This window comes from Primulina huaijiensis, chromosome 14 (assembly GCF_012295235.1).
Source record: "Primulina huaijiensis isolate GDHJ02 chromosome 14, ASM1229523v2, whole genome shotgun sequence".
Lineage (NCBI taxonomy): Eukaryota > Viridiplantae > Streptophyta > Magnoliopsida > Lamiales > Gesneriaceae > Primulina > Primulina huaijiensis.
This window is the reverse complement of record NC_133319.1, coordinates 18,704,494-18,710,493: the sequence shown is the minus strand read 5'-3', so window position 1 is coordinate 18,710,493 and position 6,000 is coordinate 18,704,494.

The window sequence follows — 6,000 nt, the reverse complement described above, 5'->3', positions numbered from 1 at the left end:
TATTATTTGCAAAGGAAATCCTATATTTATATATAGATATAGATACATATAACAAGTTTAAATTTAATTAGGAATTAATTCATGATAAAATTGGGACACCCACATTAAATGCAGCGATTGATTTTGTTGACCAAAATGAAAGGTCTTAATTTAAAAATGGTACAATAAATGATTAACACGTGTGACACAGGCATGTCCTGTTAAAGATCAAATTTTAATGATTACAAACTAAATTCATCGGACTTAAGCTAAATTGATAAATTCAATTGATAAGTTCAGATAATTCAAAAAGTCTATTGAACTAAAATGACTAGACTATGGCTGAGAGTCAACTACTCTGCACAAGATGAGATGGACATACATACATTATGTCTGAGTAAAATGATTTGACGAGACAACTGATTTACGATATTATCTGAAGAAAACTAATAGTTATCTATATGAAACATTTGGTTGTTATAAACAAGGACATAATAAAAGATCAGTTGAAAGATTTGGTTGTTATAAACAAGGACATAATAAAAGATTAGTTGATTATACTTTTAAGTAGGTCTCTTGTGAGACGGTCTCATGAATCTTTATCTGTGAGACGGATCAACCCTATCGATATTCACATTAAAAAGTAATATTCTTAGCATAAAAAATAATATTTTTTCATGGATGACCTAAATAAGAGATCCGTCTCACAAAATACTACCCGTTAAACCTTCTCATACAAGTTTTTGCCTATACCTTTTACCTAGTGTGCAAGAAATTTAAATTGGAAATTATTATTTTTGGAAATACGACAATGACACATAGCGTTTTCTACATAATTGTCGTGCGTCCAGTACATATGTGAGTATTGCTTCTATTTATTAACATTAGGGGCCAATACTTATAAAAGAGGATGTATCAGAATTGAATAAAAAATTGTTATTTTGATCATCATCAAGCATTTTAAAAATACTCAGCATCTTCCAAACATATTTACTATAAGCTGACTTGCACACACAAAAAGTTCTATCAGATCAATTAAGGATTATCTTGTGCACATCTTATTCTCGCTTATCATTTGTAAACACAAACTTAACTCTTTAGTGAGAATCATTGTAACTACTAAAACCCTGTTTCTGAACAGATTGAGTTAAGAGATATAGACTAGGAGTTTTAGCTCAATAGGGTTTGTGAACCGAACTGAAGTAAGTTTGTACAAGAGTTGTACCAAGAAAATCTTCTAGTAAAATTTTTCAAGAAACAAAAGAAATGGAGACATAAAAGCTTTGCCTTCAAAATTTCATAAACAAATTTTCGCCCTATTTTATTATCAATCAACTTACGCGTTTTATTTGTTATTACTTACACTACTTTTCTGTTTAACTAAACTGATATGTTATAATTAGAATATTTTAGTAACTCATTTTACTCAGTTTAATTAGAATATTAACTTGAGCGGTTAACACAGTTTAAGTTTTGTATTAATTTTTCACATTTGTATAACAATTTATTCACCTTCTAGACTGTTATTTATGATCTTAACACGTCGGCTTTCTTATTGAGATTTTTTTAAGGAACATTATGATAGAGCACTCGGTGCCTTAATTCATGAATATTTTTGGCCATTGGCCGACGTACTCTATCATCTGCCTACAAAATTATACACAACATTTTTTAGAAACAAATTACTGATTTTTTTAATTTTTAATTTGTTTTATTTTTAGTATTTTTTTAAGATATAATCGGTTTTTTTATTTAATAGGGGGAATTTGTAAAATTTATTGTTATTAAGATATTATTATGTGTTTTTATAATTTAATTGATGTATTTTTAAAATCTAATTGGTGTAATACTATAATCATATTATACTAGAAAAATTCTCTCATATTAACAACTAACAAATCTTTCCACCAAATGAGTGTTCATAAATTAAATTTTAATGTAAATTTTTTTAATATAAAATACACTTTTACATGTATATTTTGGCAAAAACTTGTGTGAGACGGTCTCACAGGTCGTATTTTGTGAGACAGATCTCTTATTTGAGTCATCTATGAAAAAGTATTACTTTTTATGCTAAGAGTATTACTTTTTTTTGTGAATATCGGTAGGGTTGACTCGTCTAACAAATAAAGATTCGTGAGACCGTCTCACAAGAGACCTACTCGTATATTTTTATGTGAAATGTATTGATGTTAAATTAATTTCTTTTTAAAGTCAGTGTTTGAATTTCTATTTCATTATGTTATATCATCTTTTAAAAATAGTAGTATTATAGGAAAAAAGTTATTTGGGAAAGAAAATTTGGTACAATGTTGGAGACTAAAATTAGTTATTATAGGAATCTCAATCTCTGTAAATATACATTCGGTTTGGGACTTCATAAAAAGTGTTTCATGGTTGATTTAACAACATATGAAATTGTCTTGATCTAAACTCATCAGTCAAATAATTTTAGAGTCAAGCATAGAAATAACTCGAACTAACACATCGAATAGTATATGCAATTCTTATATCTTGGATACGACTTCAGTTATAATACGAAGTAAAATGATATTCTATTACTTCACGTGCGTCTACTTCGACAATTATCTACCTATGACTTCATCGAACATGTGAAGTAAATCAAAGAAATTCTACTAATGCTTGTTGTAAATTAACCATATTAATGACTTGTATAATCCATGTGTCAACTTCTTGTCCCTTTCTTAGTTGTGACTGAAAAGTAATTAGATGCCTTGTATTTGAACAGGTAATTCTCTAGGTCGATGGATCAAGAAATGACGCAGGGGTTGACCATTGGTTACCCATTCTTTTCGCAAATCCAATTATTAAAATGATATATATTATGATCTCCATAAATTAATAATATGAAACTGATTAGTCGTGTAAACAAACTAAATCGAGATGAAGAAAATTTAAAGGTTGAATTCGGTATATTCGATCTCGAGTTTGATTCGAAGATTGAAAATTTTTACATTTTCGGCTCGAATCCGATTCCAATCAAGACTTGAGTTCGATTTCGACTCGAAATATTTGGACGTATTCACTAGCTACTAGAAAATATAGAATTGAAATATATTTATTTAATATTCAATAATTTTATCATATTAATAAAATATTAAAGCTTCTGAACGACTTGTGAACTATCAAAAAATAATAATTTGAGTTCGAATTTAGCTCAACATGGAATTATGGAAATATATTGACAAATTGAAGTAGATTCACTACTATATATATTTGTTGATTCGTTCTCAACCATTTAACTTCAAAAGACTTGACATTCTCAAGCTATCATAAGATCAAATCACATTCTTTCACATTTTTTCGGTCGAACATGTTGTACGTAGTTTATCAAATTGACATGATTTGCAAGTTTATTGTGTTAAACTCAATAATTTACTCAGTGTGTATCCAAAAATAACGGCTACAAGTTTTTTTGTTGCACGAAAAAAATGACCATTTATAAAAATTCATGTTTTACTATGTACACTTCACTTTATATTTTATATACGCTTTTAAATTGCTGTTTTCCACACACTAAATTAATAATAGACAAAATTTGAGCAAATTTAATTTAATTTTTTATTTTTCCAGCGACACTTCAATAAGAAGCTCACAGTTTTACAAGTTTTAAACACTTTTTTAACCGTCTCCTATAAGTTAATAATAGAAAAATATATCTTTTTAATTTGAAATATATTTAAAATTAAATATTATTTAAATTAATAGATTATTTTTTATTATATTAAAAATGTAAATTGATTTATTATCTTGTATTTACTAAAATATTTAATGATTTTCTTATTTTATCTATCCATTATTTTGAAAATATTTAATTTCCTTAAATCATATTCAACTGAGTTATTAATAAAAGAGTAGGTCTCTTGTGAGACGGTCTCACGAATCTTTATCTGTGAGACGGGTCAACCCTACCGATATTTACAATAAAAAGTAATACTCTTAGCATAAAAAATAATAATTTTTCATGGATGACCCAAATAAGAGATCTGTCTCACAAAATACGACCCGTGAGACCGTCTCACACAAGTTTTTGTAATGTAAGATAAATTTATAATTTGTTATAGTATAGAGCTGACTTCTCGATTCATGAGTATGTATATATTTATCAACTTATAATCATGTGTATTTTAACTGCGCACACACACACACACACACATATATATATAATTTTGATATATCATTCATTCATTGTGTTCACTTCCGTACACATCAATAAGGTGACACTAATTTATTAGATAAAATGAGACATATCTAAATTATACATCCAATAAATAAATATGAGGTAATTGATAAATACAAAAGAGGACATGATCAGCAGACAAAGTATAAAAAAATAAATAAATATGAATTGTCTTATTGTCAACTGACTAGAGTTACTTCCTAGATTCCCACTGAACAATTATGATTTAATGACTTGATCATGCATGCATGTAAATCCACTCCCTTTCTTAATTAAATTAGTTGGTATAACTACATTTGTTACACATGATAATAATAATTATTATTATCGGATATAATAAATTAATCTGACAAAATTATATGTTTTGGAAAATAAAGAATAACTTTATATCCACTATAAATTATTTTGATCTATAATAATTTTTTGGGTATACATCCTAATTAATGCTGGATATAACACCAAGAAATAGACAGCATACCTAAACATGGTATTTGTCTGCACTATATATCTAAATACTATATTAAATAAACATTTTCACCTAACGGCTTGTGTATTGTCATATCAAAATATCTTCTAGTATAACAAATATAAAATTTCAACGAAAATAAATCTAAATTATAACTTATATTAGGGCTCAACTTCTTACAAAAGAGAGTGTGTGTGTGTAAGGTTACAAGAAGATAGAGATTTATATAATAAATGCAGGATCGAACGCTTACCGCGTTACCAAAAGTTATAGTGGATGATAACAGTGTAACTCGAATCTTTTAAACCGGACAACACAAGCATAATGTTTTGATAACTCTACCCAACAGAAACATTTATTGCACCTAACAATCTCTCTCACAATAATTGCACTCTTTGCGATAATAGGAATTGAACACGTGACGTTGAATCTGATACCAATTATAGGACCGAACGCTTACCGCTTTACGAAAAGTTATAGCTATTGGTAATGATGCAACTCTAATATTTAAACCATACAACATCAGAAGCACCATATTTCGATTGTTCTACCCAACAAAGATAATCATGACATCCAACAATAAAATTATGTATAAATGTAGTATAAATAAATAGAAGATTGATGTGAGTTTCTTCTATTTAACTAATTTAACAATAAAAATAAATTTGAAATTATGAATTTCGAACTCAATCCAAATGCAATCACGAGAGACTTCGAATATAGACTTCTAAAACAACATCAATCTTAATCGATGATAGAAATTAATGGTGATTTGACAAGTACTACATAACAAATCTTATCAATTCGTCTCTGAAATTTTCAATATTCCTACAAAAAATTTTAAATTTATATGTGTAAATGTTGTTCTTTCATAGTAGTTTCAACAAAATTATTATAAACTATTTAACAAAGTTTTTTTTCAATGTTGGTATTCACACATGAACTCTGAAAAACATATTGTTAGATACATGCATATCTTATATTTGGTTTATCCACAAAGGCAATATATACATGATCACCATGATTACCAAGTGATTTTGATATATTAGCTGCATTTCACTATTAATTTTGTGGGACTGATTTTCCATAGTAGATTTACCAAAAACAATGCACAAATGCCCGCGTCAAGACCCAACATGGCGACACATCCTTTAATCCGGATGAGTTCAATGGACCAGCAGATAGATCAGTAAACCGACAGACATTTATCAATTCATGTGAGGTCGACGAACAAAATCCTTGTACCCCCAATGTAATAGAAAAATTTCTTTAATGTCCTAAAATATGACCCGTTGGTTTGTGAGGCCCATCTCGAAAAATAATCCTGTAGGAGTATTCTCCAACTCCTATGATC